Source organism: Thermobia domestica, chromosome 5 (genome assembly GCF_964235325.1).
Source record: "Thermobia domestica chromosome 5, izTheDome1.hap1.1, whole genome shotgun sequence".
NCBI lineage: Eukaryota > Metazoa > Arthropoda > Insecta > Zygentoma > Lepismatidae > Thermobia > Thermobia domestica.
This window is the reverse complement of record NC_137458.1, coordinates 75362410-75381615: the sequence shown is the minus strand read 5'-3', so window position 1 is coordinate 75381615 and position 19206 is coordinate 75362410.

Here is a 19206-nt window from a genome sequence, read left to right as displayed (position 1 = left end):
CAAAGGTTAGTAAGGGACTTCCGCAGTAATCTGTAAAAACCACATCACAACCCTTAAAAAATTTAAAAAAATAGAAAACAAGTACCATGGCAAAAATTTCTGTCATCACAAATAATACATATATGTCCTCTATCAGCTAGAAAACAATTCATTGGAATTGGAACCGGACAATGAGTGATGTCCCTTGTAAGTATAAACAAAGCATTAGTCTATGTATTGGGGATAATAAAAAAGTTAAAAATTACTATTTTAATACAAATTGAAAACAAGTGAAACGAGAGATCTTTTTCTTTTTGTCTATTCGTATTTCACTTCTGATTTGATTATAAGTTCAGTGCCCGTTTCAGGAACAAGTATAAAAGCGACGTGGACCTACAGTTTGAAGTGTGATTAAAATTATAGGAGCTATTGTTGGATCACATTAGAAGCTTTCACTTCAAAGGCGCGTACGCTAACAGCTTAGCCACGAGAGATCTCATACTTAAGTTTTATTAGAGATGGCCAATTCCGCAATACTTACTGTCCGGAATGCGGAAAGAACAAGTCAAATAGGAAAATTCCGGATTTCGGGTAAATTCCGGATCTTTCCCGAATTCCGAAAATTTTCTGGAATGATTCTGGAAAATACAGTTTCCGGAATCCGTATTCCAAAAGTTTTTTTGCCAACTCTACTTTTGATTATGGATATTATATAAGCTTTTCCAGAAATAAATACTTTATTGTTTTCTTCTATAACATTTTGTATACAGAGAGACTGTAAACTTATGAAGAAAACGAGATTACTTTTTATGTTTTAAAATAATTTATGTATAGCATTCCCTTTCTGAGAATCATCATGTCATTAATTATAAGCCAATCTTAATTATTCTTGCATGATTTTATTATTTCAGTAGGAAAAGTATTAACCATATACAACCAAGTTAATAAAAGTGAACAAACTTTTCGGTTATATCAATAGAATTTCACATAAATAAACCGAACCTACAGTATGTAAAATATCTTTCAATAAACCTTGATCTCTGTAAAGTGACTACCTGAAGTATTGTTGTCTTTCAAGAAATGTAGCTGGTGTTAACAAAAGTACTTAGTAGTAATAGTAGTCATATATATATATATATATATATATATATATATATATATATTCAGTCTTCTGAGCTGTGATATCCAAATCATTATACTAGAAATAGAAACTTTGGGAAGAATTTGGGGAGCGAGCAGTAAAGTTTCCATAACCCTGCAATGTTGTAACTGTTGTTGGGAAAAATGTCTTTTCCCGAACATGCCGTTGTATAACTATGCCTCCAAGGCTGTACTGTACCCTGAATTTTTAGAAATTACTATTCTGGAGAGGCATTTCATACTTTTCCTTACATGTGTATGATTTCCACAATGTTAGCATCATGCGATACATCGACAGTTGAACGGTATGGTGAGCGTAGTATAGACACTATAAAGGTCAGGAAAGTGGTAATACTGTAAACGGATGTTATAATAGTCTTCAGATCGTCAGGCAGCATGTCACGTCATTTTGTTGTGAATAAATCAAAGTCTGAATTTAGAATGTAAAGAAAAACCAGCGAATAATCATTGTGTAAATAAGTGACTGCAGGCGTAGCAGGAGAGTGCGGTAGGGTCTTGAAGATCGCGTGGTTCATATTAATAGTATATGAGGGATGGACTGGCGATTTGTAGGATGGATGGCAACGAGTCCCAATCAAAGTGTTGTAACTTGATACCCTGTATTGTTTCGTGGATGGTGTGAGCAGAAGTATTGTCTAGGTTACCCTGACTGAATAGAGGAAGCCCATCTCTGCAAATCAGGTATAACTTGCCTCGATACGAGAGCTGAAAACTATGTGGCCTGTTGTGAATGCAGATGTCACGAGATAATATCGCAGGATCTGTCCTGTGCTATCACATCTTCGATAATATTTTTCGTGTTGCAAAAGAGTTTCCACTAGTGTGATGGGGTAAAGAAAGTAGTATTGGGAAATGAGGATCTTTGTGTTAGAAGAACAGTGATTACAATTTGGTTCCCGAGTACTTGCTAGTCTTCAAGTTTCAACATGATTAAATTGGCTATATACCGCTATTGAAATAAAGCGTCCCATAGGCGGTATATGTATTTTACTGTGGCCTGAAAATTTTAAGTCTCTAACCGTAAGTCCACTAACTTTTGTGCTCAACGTAGTCAGACAGCGCTTGGATAACATTTGCAATCCGCCCACGTGTGTTCCAGATATGCAAAGATTTAAATAAAAGTTAAATTCCATACATGAAAAGAGGCTAATTCTTTGTACGACTGATAGGGAAAATCTTATATTGACAGTAACAATGTCCAAGAAAACAATGCGCATTCGATAGAGGAGTAAACAAAAATGAGAAATCCAAAATTTTACGGGCCGACACCCAAAAACACAGGAGATACAGAGGAAAGAAAAATCTAAAATCATATGAAGATAAGAATGCCATAGATACACTGACACAGAAAGAAATTCAAAATGATTAAAGTAATCAAAATGACATTTACTCAACAATATAGTAAGCAAACATTGTATCCACAGACATGCTCAATAACATGATATGTAATACAGTGTTGCCAACTGAGCACTAAATTAAGTTCTGTTAAATGGTACGGAATACAGAGTATAACATGTAGCAAATCTAATTATGCGTAGAATCATACCTATGAAGTAATGATGCACAATGTTGCCAACGTTTGAGGATAAACCTATATGAATCTATATATGAATCTCGGAGGTAAAAAAATACATACAGTAGACAATAATAACTAATTGAAACCAAACCATGAGACAACAAACAAGAATATAATCACTGAAGTACAAAAATAACGGACGAAGCACAGTGTTTTGGTGTTCCGTGCCAATTAACATAACTTCATTTTATGCTCCGTAGGCAACACTGAATTACATATTACGTTATTCAGGAAGTATGTGGGTAAAACGTTTGCTTACTATACTGTTGTAATTATCATTTTGATCACATTAATCATTTTGAAGTTCTTTCTGTGTCGGTGTATCTTTTGTATTGCTATCTTCACATGATTCTAAATCCTTCTTTCCTTTGTATCTCCTGTGTGTTTTGGTTTCAACCCGTAAAACTCTGGATTTCTCAAATTTCTTCACTCCTCTATCGATTGTGCACTTTTTTATTTGGCAATGCTACCGTCAATATAAGATGTTCCCTTGTGAGTATGGATTAAATAGCTGTCATTGGCATTACGCATTGGATGCCCTGGTTCGGTTCTCTGAAGGAGTTCCTGTTGTTCGGTCCTGACGTTAAGCTGTAGGTTCACGCATCATATAACCTTGCTACTAAACTGGACACTAAACTGAAAATCAAATAAAATGAAATCAAATAGTTGCCATTGTTCAGGTGTTTGCATATTCTGTTATAATGAGAACAGTATATCATGAACAGAATCTACAAAATGTTAGAGATGTAGTCTTTTGTGATGACGTTGCTTCTGTTATCTCCATTATCTTTTTATGTACTAATTTAGGGTCAGATAGTTGAATTAGGTGTATTTAAATGTGTTTATATAAGTGCATACTGGAATACACTGAAGTGTCAAAAATCATGGAACAGGAGAAAGTAGCTGGTTGGTGTCGCGAAAACATCACGGAAAACATATAAAATTACAAAAATCACTTCAGTGCTGTTCTTTGGACTTCTACGACTTCAGAAAAACACCGTGGTTTGCAACGATACTAAACCGATGCGAATTATTTGTATTTGAGTGCGGGATGTTAGTGCTAAAGGAATGGAAAAGGTGATTTCAAAAGGAATGGAAAAGGAATACGCACGTTGAATTATATCATTTTTCAGTGTGAAGTGTGGACCATGAGTAGCATGTTGGAGCTTTGCAACATTTCAAGCACAGTGGTGCATCTTCCCAAATTCACGGCAAAAATCCTGAAATCGATATCGTGAATTTAGCTTTCAATGTTATTATAAATTGAAGACGAAGGATGTGGCTTTCAACTCTTTTTTAACCTATCTCTTTTGAGGGATATACGTAGCTAGAACAGATTCTGCACGACCTAGTAACACTGTGGCTCAGGTTTCATAAAATTAATATTGCTATTTATGATTACAGTCAAACCTGCTGCTTTAAACTGCTATTTTACTCCTAATTATATACACGACCCCAAAAGTGCATTATCACCTGCAATTCTCCTTTTTCTGCAATAGTAGGCAACTCAAAACACTAGGTCGTTGGGTTGGTGGCGAATTCGAAAAGCGTTGAATCAAAGCTCAATTTTGTTATCAATATATCATTGCGGCAAACTGCAAATAAAAGAATAATATAAATTGGTAAAAATCATGGTTTTATTATTGTGAGGAAAATGGATGACAGAAATAGGTACAAAGAGAAATTAAGTTCAAACAAGATGATAAGAAATAGATATCGGAGGAAAGCAGTTTCTTTCTTTTTTGAAAAAGCCTCGTAAAATGGAAAATATGTTAAATAGTATGAAATTTTAATCTAAATGCCTTGACAGGACAACAACATACATCCTCAGGGAACGGAAAGAGAGAAAACACATCTAAGGGATACCATTAGCGTAGTAGACTACTTGCGGACACCCATGCAAGATAAAGAGGAGAGAGTCTACTTGTAAACCCAATTGTTATAATAATATTATTAATAATAATAATAATATTATTATTATTATTATTATTATTATTATTATTATTATTATTATTATTATTATTATTATTATTATTATTATTATTATTATTATTATTGAAACTCGTTTCTTTTCAAAAAATCTTATTCTGGATAAGAGCATGTCTGCATATAACGGTCACGTCTGCAGTGTTCGTCAATGAGCAGTCTGAAAGGCCAAATAGAATGGAAATATCAGATAAAGAGAAACAAGAAAAAAACTTTCTTATGATATATTCTAGATAAAAGTTCGAAGCACTTGTTTATGACTGGTGCTTTTTTTTCTTTCTTTTTTTAGAAAAGTTTTGGCGCTAACAATGTACAGTATGTAATATTGCAAATTTGCTAGGCGATCTATTTACTTTCCTATCTGTGGCAATAAAGAAATTGCCATTGGAATACATTATTGTAAAAATTAAGTTTTCTTTCGTCATCCATCGTTACTCTTATGCCTTGACCTTGGATTCCTATGCCTTGGCCCCTAAGATCGATATGGAATATTTAAGATATGGATATATCGATGTTGATATATTTGGGATATCGAATATTCATATGTGTCAATACCGATATCTACGATATCGATATATCAACTTACCGCACAGGCCTACATCCGATAAATGATGCTTCAAATATATTGGAAAGCATAACCAAAATTTAAATACGCTCTTGCATTCCGTATCGAAGGTTGAGGGGGGAGAGTGTGATAACAAGTTAAAATAAAAGTAGTTATACTTCCCTCTTAATAGTATTACTATTACTATTACTATTTTCCTTTTAATTCTCTTTCTGATTGCCAACAGAAATCAGCGACAGTACACATACTTTGCTTAGTATAGCAATATACTCTATAATATTTCACAACTAAGAAAATCGGAAGATGAAATTCTTGTGATATGAAAGTGCAATGTTCTACAAAATAATCATAATTGTCTGTCCTTATTTCTGTCAGTAATTTTGACACAGACTTAGAACTTTCTATTAATAGAGCTAGAAATGAAAGATTTAATTCCTTTTTCTCTCATACTAAGAGACTTCTGCGTTTTGCTGAGAGTGTCATTTTTAAATATATAGGCCCCTATTCCGTTCTAGTTCTGTCTACCGATGTTCCGAGTTAATCGGTAACGAAATATGTAAAGTTTCTCGACTCTAAGATCTCGACAGTTTGTAAAAAGACATTCCACATTTCATGTTGCTATTTGTTTATTACAAAAACACTTTTGATTGAATATTTTCATGGTGAATTACTAAGCTTATGCACTCCGAAAAAAAGTACAGCTAACACCTTGCACCTAAGGCATCCAATATCTACCTTCTTATCCCACAGTAGTGTCTGCTAGAGACTCCCACTGTCTCTCCCCCTTTCCTCTCTCCCACACTAAAATAATCAACTACAAGTGCACAATTATAATTTCAAAATATACATGTCTTAGTGCCAATAAAATAAAAGAATAAAAATGACACGAAACGGGAGTCATAAATTGAAGTACAGAGAAACTTATACTATCTCAATGAAAAATCGAAACCAATAGATATCTGTTAGAGGTACGAAAGTGAGATAGATAGAGAATAAGATATATAGGAAGAAAAAGAAAAGGGAGCAGAAACAAAAATATTTGATTTAAATGTAATAAGAAAAGAACCTAACATTGTAAAATTCCGTTTCCAGAAATTAACAGAAATACAGAAAAAACTTTTTAATGCTTCCCAGAATTATTCGAATATATACGTATACGATGCTTGAAAAAATCATTAAGTCGCTTCCAAAATGATTGCCAAACTTCGTGATCAAATTAAGTGCTCAATTTCCAGTGAAACTGAAAAGTTGGGAGACACATCTAGGACCATGCCAAAATTTTAATATACATTCTGTCTTTCCGCGTGGTCCGGTTGCAAATTCAGTAGTGCTTATTTAACGTACTGATCTGAAATGCATTGTAATGAACTTAGTAGGTAGCCTAGGTCATACCTTCCATTCCAGAATACTAATCCAAACAGAGCAAAAAAAAAATCAAACAGAAAGAAAGAAGGAAAATATAAGAAAACAGGAAGAAAAATGAACCAGTCCTATTATACTGCTAAATTTCTACTACAAGGGGCCTACGTTATAATTGCAAATTGTATGATAATGAAACGCTGCAAATGTTTGAAAGGAAAATTGGATGTTGGTTCCTTATAGACGTAGGAAACCTTGCATATTTCACAGTTTAATTTTGTATCAAATTAATATAAATAGAATTTCGCTTTAAATAATCCAAAAGAAAGCCATTTTCTACTCATTTCTTAACATTTGTATGTTCACTCTCGATTCCACCTATTACGGATATAAAGTTGTATTATCAATGATAGAACGAACACGCTATAGTTAAACGGATCATCACAGAGGCACAGTGATTTGATTGAGACTCGGTAACCCACAGGGAAAAAAGCTTTACTTGCTTCCTTGACTTAGAGTGTGTATGTGTGTGTGTGAGCGAGAGAGAAAAGAGAAAGATGCAAGGCATGATAAGGAAACGTCAAGATAGATGGATAGAGAGTGAGAGAGCCGAACATAAATATGAAAACCACTTACCATCATTCTGTATGATGAAAACTGCAAACACTGTTTATTCGGATTATTTCCTTGCAACTTCTCTAACCAACGTTTCTAGCGATTGTTTTATATAGAAGGTAATACCTGAGGGGGATTTGAACCATGAATTTACGTTTGCAAGTCTAGTACGGTACCAATAAACCAACTGTTACTTTACCCGAAACATATTTAACAAAATGTATAGTGTTTCTTTCTAAAAACATTGACATGAAAAGTGGATACTACACACAAATTAAGTGCTTCGAATTATCCTGGTAGCCCCCATAGTTATTATTATCCCTTTCCCAACCAATATTTGTAAACCGTTTCTATCATGATAAAGGTGTTTGCTTCCACATTCTTACGGATTGCTCGTTTAGTATGAGAAGTTACTAAATCGTCGTTTTGAACCTATACTACACGTGAGTCCAGGACCTTAATTCTACCCTATCCTGTCACCTGAAACTATAACTCAAATCTTAGTAAGTTCAGTTCTGCTCTTTGGAACGAACCGGCTTCTTTCTGTAAGGTTATTTACACCAAAGTGCACTCCGAAGTTTACTTATTCGACGGCCTGGAGGCAAATTAGGGCTCACTAATAAACAACATACAATCCAGAAAAAGATATAGAAATAATAAGATACTATGCAGTACTTATGCCGTCCATGTTCAACAGTACATTTATGGCAATAATAATAATAATAATAATAATAATAATAATAATAATAATAATAATAATAATAATGATAATAATAATAATAAATCTTGATTTTCATTGTGTAGTTGTGATTTGAACATACAATATCAATATGCATTATGAATCTCACAAATATTAGGCGCTTGTTCCATTTACTCTTCCGTTTCCAGACAATCCACGCACGTGGTGTTTATCCATCATAAAGTCCGTATGACATTAGGTGATACCGTTCTTATGTATACATAAATATCGGGCCCAGTACTACACATGTTATTGTCGAATAACTCAACCTTGTGTATAGCGTTATAAAACTATTTACTTACATTATGTGTGCGTGGACATCTAGTATTTAGAATGGCGCGAGCGGCTCGTCTCAGGGCTGAATCACCACCGGTCACAACCGAGCCGAGCCGAAAAGTGAGCAACAAAGCCGGCTCGACCCCTCGGTTCAGTTAGGCCGAACCAAGCCAGACCGACAGCCTCAACCGAGCCGGCTTGATCCAATGGCCCATCTGAGCTGAGCAAAACCGAGTTGATGGCTGACCTGAGTCTAGCCGAATCCAACCGATGGCAGACCTGGGTCGTGTCCTCGGTTCAGTTAGGCCGAGCAAGCAAAGTCGAAGGCTCATCGCAATAGAGCCGGCTCCATACGATGACTGAGATGAACCGAGCCGTGCCAAGCTCCAGCTTTGTTTCACCATTTCGTAGCAGGTATTTAGCAAACTTAAATACAAATGTATTTCATTGCGAAACAACTAATTATCGTGATACACTGCATAAAGTATTAACTTTATAATTGGCAAATGTTATGACAAAAATAACCAGGTGAATTTGAAGACTTATGTCAAAAATACGTAAATTTTATATATTTTTTTACTTGTTAGATGAGCCATCTATGGTTAAATGCATAACACACCTATGTTTGACGCAGAAGTCATCACGTTTAATTCCCAGTGGGGACTAAAGGCACACAGTCTTGGTGCTGGTTTCCATAATAGAAATAAAACAATAATAATAACTTATTTGTTATATTTACTACAAGCAAGAAATACCTTTCCGAAACAAGCGTCTTTAACAAGTGCAAGTTACTGCTGACTTGCAACGCAAGTGTAACACTTTTAGAATTTTGATCAAATGTATTGATCTCCGCATATATGTTTGTTTCCAATCGACCAACAACCAGTTACTACTATGTTACATTCTTAATAATTTTTGGCCGATAAACTCTCTCGCAGCCTTTCAAAACCTTTTCCATACTGTGGGCTCCTCTTTGGAGTCTACAATACATGTGAAGGACCCCTTGGAATATATACGGTTAGTGTTTATATTTTTACGATGTTAGTATATATATATATATATATATATATATATATATATATATATATATATATATATATATATATATATATATAAGAGAGAGAGAGAGAGAGAGAGAGAGTGTGTTTTTGTTTTTCTCTGCAGTGATTGTTACAGTAGTATAATGCCTACTCGGTAATCGGATTGTCTTTGGTTTCAAACATGTGACTGGGCACCTTGACTAAGATGTTTAACTACATAACTAAATCCAGTACGTAAAGAAAAACTAAACTACAATAGCCTACCAATCAAGTATAGAGAAAAGTATTTTTCTGAAAAAAAATAATAACTTCAACAAGTTAATATGATAATAAGTGTATGACTTACCGAGGTACACAATTTCAGTCAATGTGATGGTTGGTCCTGCCTTACAGTTACTAACTTGGATATGTCACGATCAAACGAGGAAACTTTTAAGCAAAGAACTGCCGCAGCATAAAGCCTGTTATAGTACTTATACTTTAGATGAGAAAGAGCAGAGAACGTTGATTCACAAACGTAGTCGTGGCAAATCAGATATCAGTCAGTATGGAAGGAGAATACTTCATTTTCATAACAGAGCCACACGAAGGTTCCAACAACTGATCTTCGTTGTTTGGTAAGCCATTTTCAGTCTGCAGGAAAGGATTTTTTACTTACTCCAGTTTTTCTTTGTTTAATAGGAAATATTTCCTGCATTTTAAGGCTATGTTTTCTAAATGTTTTTCAATGTTCATAGTAACATGAGAACTAAGATCTTCTTCAGTTGTTAACAAGAAATTGCTAAGGGAAGACATTCATTTTTTCGTCTAGGGGGCTGGACCAAACGTTTAGTTTCTTGTTTGTTGCTTCAATCTTGTCTTCAACCATAAATACAGTAACACTTTTGATTTGAGGGCTTGTATTTAAGGCGTTTAAAACACTGAAAAATATCTAAAATGTATGCTAGAACTGAGAACCAAGTGAAATCTTTCAGACAGTAACTCAATTCAAATTTGGAGACTAAAAGAAATAACCTGACTTCATCGCGGAGATCGAAAAGACGACTCAAGACTCTTCCACGAGATAACAATCGAAATACGGAATGTAGCAAGAGGTGTTGTGGGTAACTCCCTATTTCATTGCACGATTCATTGGATAATCGAAAGTTAAGAGGATGAGATTTAATATAACTCACATTTTCACCGTATCATCCAGAACACTTTCCATTTTGTATGGCATATGTCGTAAAGGTAATGCTTCTCTGGACACTACAGTGAGTCAGTCCATTTGCTAGCAGAGCAACCAATTGATTCCGTGCTATCAGTCCTTTATGTTAGCCAGTCATTTCTCGAGCACCGTCTGTGTTAATGCCATCACTGCGTGACTATTCTATGTGATTCTCCACCGTAAAAGAATTAAGTATTTTAAGAAAAATTCTGAGGTTTTGTGTAACTGAAACTGTTTACGGAACAAAAGGTTTTCTTATATGGTACTGTCGTGTTCGTATCTGATAAAACCTAATAAATTTGGCTAATCAGAAACGTCCGCACTTTATCCAGTTTCAAAGTGAAGTATTCAGTGTCCATCACTCGTGCTATTATCATGTCCTGTACATTTCCAGCCATTTCTTCGATTCTTCTTTTATGGTATTGTTAGACAATGAAATTAAAGATAACTCATTTGATATTTTTTCCCAACCATTAGGCGTGTCATTACTTTTTCAGCTCATAGAACCAACTCTTCATCAATTGAAAGAGATAGTTCCTTTTCGCAATTAATAAAGCAACTTCATAAGAAGCCAGCACTGTCTTATCGTTATTTTATCCAGATGAAATGTCCTTAAGTATATTTTTCGAAGCACAAAGTGCTATTACCTTGCTTCTAAAATAATTACCGGCTTTTTAACCAGCTGGGAATGTTGACTTTCGATATGTCTTTGAAGTTTCAATGATTTCATGCACTCACTCGATAACACTTCTTTGTTGAACACCCTTTTCCTCAACTACAGTAAATTTTATCTCTAAATATTTATCCGAATATTTTCGTAATTTCTTTTGAACCCGCACAGATTCCTTACTATCTCCTTCTATAGTATCATTAGTTTCTCTTCTTCCGCGTTTTGCGAACCTGAATTCAGCAACCGTTCACGCACACTATTGTCCAGTAACACCAACTATCAAATAGCTGTGTTCTAAAATATGATTCACGGTATTTCTTTTCAACCCCTTCAAGAACTGCACCCGGAACTAGATAAAGAAACAGCCAGGTGCAAGCTTCTCCGCCGAGATGCTCAAGAACCACAGCATAAGTTCAATGTACCCAGTTTGTTCAAAATATGGTTGGGTTATATTCCCGCATGTTACTTGTCAGATTTTCTCTTACCACCTACCTCATTCGGCAATTCAGTAAAATCATTTGTAAATAAATAATCTGGAGGAAGCAGTACTTTTCGCACTTATAACGACAAAAGATATGAAATGTGTGCAGGGGAAGGAGAAAGAAAATAGCTTGGGTCAAGGGTTTCGACAAACGAAAGAATGAAGAGGAAGAATTACACTCGTTTCCTCTTTCTTTCTGAGTCACCTGTCTTAGCAAAAAAGTTTTTCGTTTGAGGGTATTTTCAAGCACGTACTGCAAATCAGTCTCTACACGCTTTTTGCCTCTGTTAGAAAAAGAACGTTGCACTATATAGCATCTTCATGACATAGAATATCACTTCTCACGCAAATTGACTTTGCAATACGAAAGCCATCAGACTTTGCTCAGTTGGGTTATCGATCATCAATTCTTCTTGTTTAAGTGGTAGAACTTGCATTTTCTAACCCAACGTCTATCCCCATAGCTGAAACGGAGAACATAATTTTAAAAATGATGATTTTAAGACATAAACCTCTGTATTTTTAGTCTATTTATAGAGTTGTTGAAGTTGAAAGACTACAGGACTCTCGCAAGTGGGCTTCATTTTTGTCTGAGTCTTGCAGACTTGGTCTTGGACTTGTTTTTGAATACTTGATCTTGGTCTCGGTCCTGCATATAAATACTCGGTCTTGGTCACCAAATCAAGGAGTTTTCACCGAAGTTAACATTCTATCAGTCCCATAAAGACATACATGGGACTGACGCTCATATGACCTCAATCTCCAGATTGGAGGTAGAGGTCGATTGGTAGAGACGTTCACATTTTGATGTCGATGAAGATTGTTTGATTGTTGGAGTCTGGTGGTTGAATGGAAGTTCTAGTTCGGAGATCAAACCGTGTGAAGGTCAACGAACAATCAGAGTTTGAAGGTTTAAATCATAGTTTCCTAGGAATAGCATAGTCAACGGCTCGAGCGGGCCAGCTCATGGCTCAGTTACCAGCGAGACGAGACGAGAAGTGAGCCAAATCGACAACTCACCCAACCGAGCCGACAACTCACTTCATGGCTTCCCTGAAGAGAGCCGAGCCAAGCTGATAGCTTACAAGAGTCGACCGGAAAAGAACCCATAGCTCACCTGAGCCAGCCGAACCGTGCCGATGGCTGATCGCAAAGGAACCTTCTCGAGCTGATGGCTCACCTGGGTCGAGCTAATACGAGCCGATGGCTCAACTTAGTCGAGCCGAACCGGGCCAATGGCTCTCTTGAGCCGAACCGATGGCTCATCTTAAATGAGCCGGCTCCAGTCGATGGTTTTAGTTGGACTTAGCCGAGCCGGAGCTAGAGCTGAGCCCATTTCTTATGCCTCGAGGAGAACTGATTGACATCACTAGGAGACAATAAACAAGTCCGTTGGAGACAATAGAACAATGTAGTCCTAAATATAACATAAGAACCAAACGTGTAAGTACTTTCGCTAGGAGCTAAGGTATTATTTTTCGACTTCCGTAGTAATCATTATTGATAATCTTTACTACCGGCAATTTTTTGTCCTTACGTATTGTTATTCTTTTCTTTATTTTAAAAATATATCCAAACAAATGCCACCATAATTACTGTTCTTTTGTATGTACACAACATTTATAATTGAAGAAGAAAAATAACTAGACGTTCCGACGTAGCTGCCAAAGAGTTAAAAACAAAGGTCGAAGAATTGGGGCTCGAACCCACACTCATGGAATCAAAAGTATTAGAACCACTTTGCGAAAACCGCTTGGCTATAATGATTACGCTTAGCACCACGTAATATATTCAAGTTCTGTGTTACCCTTATTGTGGTTATGCGTTTGAATGTAAATATTTACTTCTTTTTTTAATTTTGACAGCTACGCGGGAACGTTGACTGTTTTTCTTTATCAATTTAATGTGGTGTTATCATTCAAAATAACAGTAATTTTGGTGGCATTTATTTAGATATGATTTTAAAATAAAGAAAGAGTACAAAGATAATGTGCAAAGCAAATATTACCGGCACTAAAGAATATCAATAATATTCACTACGAACGTCTAACACCAACAGCTGAGCTTCTAATGATGAAATGTACAATTTTCACTAAAGTATGTTAAGGTCCACTGTTAAGATATGTAGTTCTCAATGGACTTGAACCAATGTCCTCGTGCACAAGACGTAAATAAATATTTTTGTAGCGCTGCACACAAGTTTGAGATATTCGATAAAAACATGTGTAGCACTGGGCTCGACATTTAGTATTCATGAGATCGATCCCACCTAATGTCATACGGACTTTATGGTGGACAGACACTACCTGCATGGATTTTCTGGGAGAGTAAATGGAATAACTGCCTATTCTTCAAAGAATGTTCCCTAGATTGACTCCGCATTTTGATATTATTATTCACTGAGATCACAACTACACAATGAGCTCAACATTTATTATTATTATAATTATTATTATTATAAGCGTAATTTGGGGCTTGCACGGCGTAATTACTGTATAGTATGTTAAGATTTACGTATTTTTTCTGGATATATAATATTTTGTTTTTTACTGAGCACTTATTTGTCTCCAGGTCTTCGTATAAATAACTTTCTGCGTGCATCTTGGTGTAAATAACTTTACAGAAAGATGCCGGTTCGTCACAAATAGCAGAACTGAACTTACTAAGATTTGAGTTATAGTTTCAGGTGGCAGGGTAAGATAGGGGTAATGTCCTGGGTACATTAGTGTAGGTTCCAAAAATATTGATCAAATCCTGGTCATCCCTAAGGCAATTTTTAAAGTGATCGTGAAGAATCAAAGAGTGACTTCTAATACTAAACAAACGATTCGTAAGAATGTGGAAGCAAACACATGTATCATGGTAGAGACGATTTTCAAATGCTAGTTGAGAAAGTGCAAATAATACTATGCGGACTACTAGGAAAACTCGGAACACTTAATTTGTCTGTAGTGTCCACTTTTCATGTTATTCTTACAATTAAACACTATACCCTATGATAAATCTGTTTCGGGTAAAGTAACGGTTGGTGGTATTAGTACTATTCTAGACTTGCAAACGGAAAATCTCGGTTGAAATCTTTTTTTTATAAAGCATTCGCTAGCAACGTTCGTTGGAGAAGTTGAGTATCCAAATAAACTGTGAGCAGTATATATTATTTGAAGGGGGAAACAATCCTCTGTAGTTGCGAATTTATTAATATGCTACAAAATTTAATGGCAAAATAAGCATGATTTGCTACGCCTATAAGGAACCATCATCCAATTTTTGTTTTCAACATTTGTATCTATTCAATATGATTCAATTCAGACGTTTAAAGTATACGTTTTCTGATAATGGGACTCATACTTCTGGCATTAAAATAGGAGTCATTGAATTTTCATTCTGTCTTTTTTTTAAAGTTTCTTTTTGTGTCCAGTTTGCATTAGTAGTCTGAAATGGAGGGTATGACCTACGCTATATACTAGATTCATTATGAAGTATTTCATATCAGTACGTTTAATGAACACTGTCGTATTTACAACCGAACCACGCGGAAAGACAAGATGTGTGTAGACTGTTCGCATGATCCTCGATGTGTCTCGGAACTTTTCCGTTTCACTGGAAATTGAGTACTTGATTTGATTACCAAATTTAATATTGATTTTGAAAATAACTTAATGAATTTTTCATGCATCCGCTAGGTATTTATTCGAATACTTCTGACAAAAATAAAAATATGTTATTTATTAATTACTGTTGGATTTCTGAACCGGAACTTTATAATGTTAGGTTATTTTCTTACTACGTTTAAATCCAATATTTTTTATCTCTTCCCACTTTTATTTTTTTCTTCCATCTCTTATTCTCTGTCACACATGTTTACCTCTAACAGATATCTATTTGTTTCAATTATTGATTGAGATATGAAATGAAATTAAATCCTTGAGTATTGCTTCCCACAGTTACGGTCCGGCTAGACTAAAGTAGACGGTGATGATGAGAAACGAATGAAATGGTGGAATGAAGAAAGTGGGAAGAAACGGGAGAGGGTCGAGTAAGCTCACACACAATCATTGAGATATCTTTAAAGTTCTCTCTACATCAACTTATGAATCTCGTTTCGTTTCATTTTTATTCTTTCGCTTTATTGATACTAACAAATGTATATTTTGAAATTAGAATTGTGCTTATGTTATTACTGATTTTAATATGGGAGAGAGGAATGGATTACTGAGAACGGGTTTCATTACCAGACACGAGTATCGGATAAGAAAGTAGATATTTAATATCCCAGTTGCGTTGTGTTACCTGTTGCATTTTTTGATGAGAAGTGTATAGGTTCAGTAATTCGCAATGAATGCAGTCAACCAGAAGTGTTTTTGGAACAAAGAAATATAAACAAGTAATGTGAAACCTCTTTTAACAAACTCTAGAGATCTTAGAGAGATACTTTACACTTTCCGGTACCAATTACCTCGTAATTACGGTAGCCAAAATTAGCCCGGAAAATGACACCTACAAATTAAAGAATGAGAATCTTAGCAAGATGGAGAAGTATTTTACCGTGATAGAAAAAAAAAGAATTAAATCTCTCATTTCCAGTTCCATTAATCCTGTAGTTCTAAGTCTGTGGCAAAATTACTGACAGAAGTAAGAACAATGAATTATGATTATTTTGTAGAATATTCAACTTTCTTATCACAAGAAATTAATTTTATGATTTTCTTAGTTGTGAAAAATTGGAGAGTATGTTGCTAATTTCTGGTGATAATCAGCAACAGAGGTAATAGATAAATTACAGTATTAGTTTTGTATTAAGGGGGAAGTATAGCTACTTTTATTTTATCAATATATTTGAGCTTAACATGTTAATTTTAGTTCACTCCTTTCGAATTCTCAACCAACCTAACAACTCAAGTTTGTTGGTTGCTACTAATGCAGGGAAAGGAGAATTGAAGGAGGTAATGCACTTTTGGTGTGGTCCATACATATTATGATAAACTGCGCAGTTAAGTTTACGTTAGTGTTTACTAATTCTCGGAATAAATTATACAGAAACCCCTCTTTCTTTCATTTACTTTCAGGGTCAGGAGCAGGAATAGAACTTTAACCATGAAGCAATTACTTGATTTTATGCAAGAAAAGAAAAAAATCAAGTAAAATGAAATTTTTTGAGCGATTATATAGTTAGGCCATCCGGATCTGAACTGAAATGGACTAAATATTTAAAAGGTGTTTTGTATCGCTTAATATGCGACTTTAAAAGCAGATGGTAAAAGGCAAGAAAAAATACATAATTATTTCTTTGCCAAACGAACAGTGACTGGGAAAGAGTATTATTTTTCCGGTCAATGTCGCTGAAATGCATCAAAGAGATTCGAGCCTAGTGACATGATTTTAGGAAAGTACCAACCGTTGAAAAAGTAGGAAGACAGAATCATTGCAAGCAACAAACACTAAAAGTAAACTTGCATATGCAACGCAAATGAGCCCATGAGCTGCAGAAAAAAAACGAGGCTGAAAAACTAATAAGGGACATTATTTTTACAACTATAACCAGATCTTTCAAGCATGGAAAGTCATATATAGCATCGCCAGATTCAGTAGTTCCATGAATGAGGGAAAAGAAATTGTCACTTATCATTGAAGTCAACCTAAAATCTCGCAATATAATGTCATAAGATCAGCTGGAAATAATGTTTACAGTAATATTTTCTTCGAATACGGAACTATTCTCGAAGCTAAAAGAAAGTGCAACCCAGATGAAACAGAGGTTAGTGTTTCTGATAAAGTTACAGAAACAAAGTGGCAAAGTATTTAAAACTCACAGCTAAGAAGGTAATCGAAGTCCAAGGTGTTGTTGTCCATATCCTCAATCCGAAAAATAGGGCAAGTTTTGAAATTATTTCCATATGGGGAAGTGATGGGAGTTCTGTCATTAAGAATTAATCACAAAGTTCGAAGAAAAGACACATCTGATGTAAATATCTTTGTCACATCCTTCTATACCGTTTAGATGAGAGCTATAGGTAGCAAAATATTTTGTAAAGCCTCGCCCAACATCATTTCTTTTTTTGCTAGCCAATCAAATAATATAACACAAGCTTATTTGTAAATTATATAATAAGGACACAGTTAACCGAATGATAAACCTATGAGTTTTGCTCTTCCTTAGAAACAAGTATAGAATCCTATATCAAATGTTCAGCTGATGCCCAATATTATTTTATACTTGTGGAAGTCAAAATATCAAACAGAACACCAAAAGTGTACTTCCTATAGGTAACAAATTATATATATCAGTCTTAATGATCTTATGTTTTTATATATTCATATTAAATTTAATTTTAGGAAAATATAAAGAATGTACCACTGAAGGCCTTGCGTGCATTTCTAAACAAATGAAAGGTAAGCAGGCTATGCTAAATAAGCATTATCACTATATAATTTCACTAGTACATACTTTCTATTATTTAATATGTAATAAACATTAATAGAATGAAACTAAAGAATTTTATGAAAACTTAAACTGCTACAAATATGTTAGTTCATTGTCACAAAATATTGACATACACTAATATTTTGAGTAGAATCTATAATCGTATATCTATGCTTAAGTTAAATATAGTATTATTATTTATTTTCTACAAAAGAAACTTAAGTATAGGTATAAAATATCATTCAGGAGAACACAGACATACATTATTTCTGTGTTTCAGCACGAATTTCTCCAACGGCCGCTGCTGTGGTGTGGAAACAGTTTTAACTGTACTTTTAGCAGTATTAAAAATATAAATTATTTGTATTGTACGTCTCGAGTGACAAACAAAACGTGAGAACTGGGTGAAAAATAAAAGGTTGTAACCCTCAAAGAAATTTAAAATGTGGATTTTTTATCTTATTCAGTTCACCTTAGGTCAAGTCATACGTGAGAAAACTATTGTGAGCTAATGTGTATCATTAAGGCAAATAAAAAACTTTTGGCATTTGTGTCTTGCATGAATTCAAATGGAAGTTAGAGGATTTTTTCGCTCTCCTGAAAAAAATGTTGGAAATGAGGCTTACGACGCTTTACCTTAGCGCCGTTGATGCCCAAAAGAGAAAAATTAAAAGCTCAACAAACAATATTAGATAAATAAACAAAGAAACGGTACGAATGTAAATACCAAACCGAACTATAATTGTACTTTCCGGGATTCGATAACAGAATTACATTTAAGACGATTTTAAAACTTAACACATTGCACTTTCATATACAAAAAATCTATATGGATATTACGGATACATGTAATGTCAGCTACAGTAATAAGTGGAGGTTGGATACATAAGAAATGATAGCTTTTTCCAGTAGCAGAATAGTTTCACTGTATGTCGAAAACAGCTTTTCGCTATCTATTACAGCTTTTGCTCCACAGTAATGAAAAGTAAACCGAGAATTGTTGATTTCTACCGCTTCTAGTTGTATCAAAGTGTTAAGGATAGAAATGAAAGGTGTTCTTGGAATCTTTTAGTCGATTTCCCAAAACTGCTTCTCTTTATATATTACCGTTTTTCGCCATTCAATGTTAAA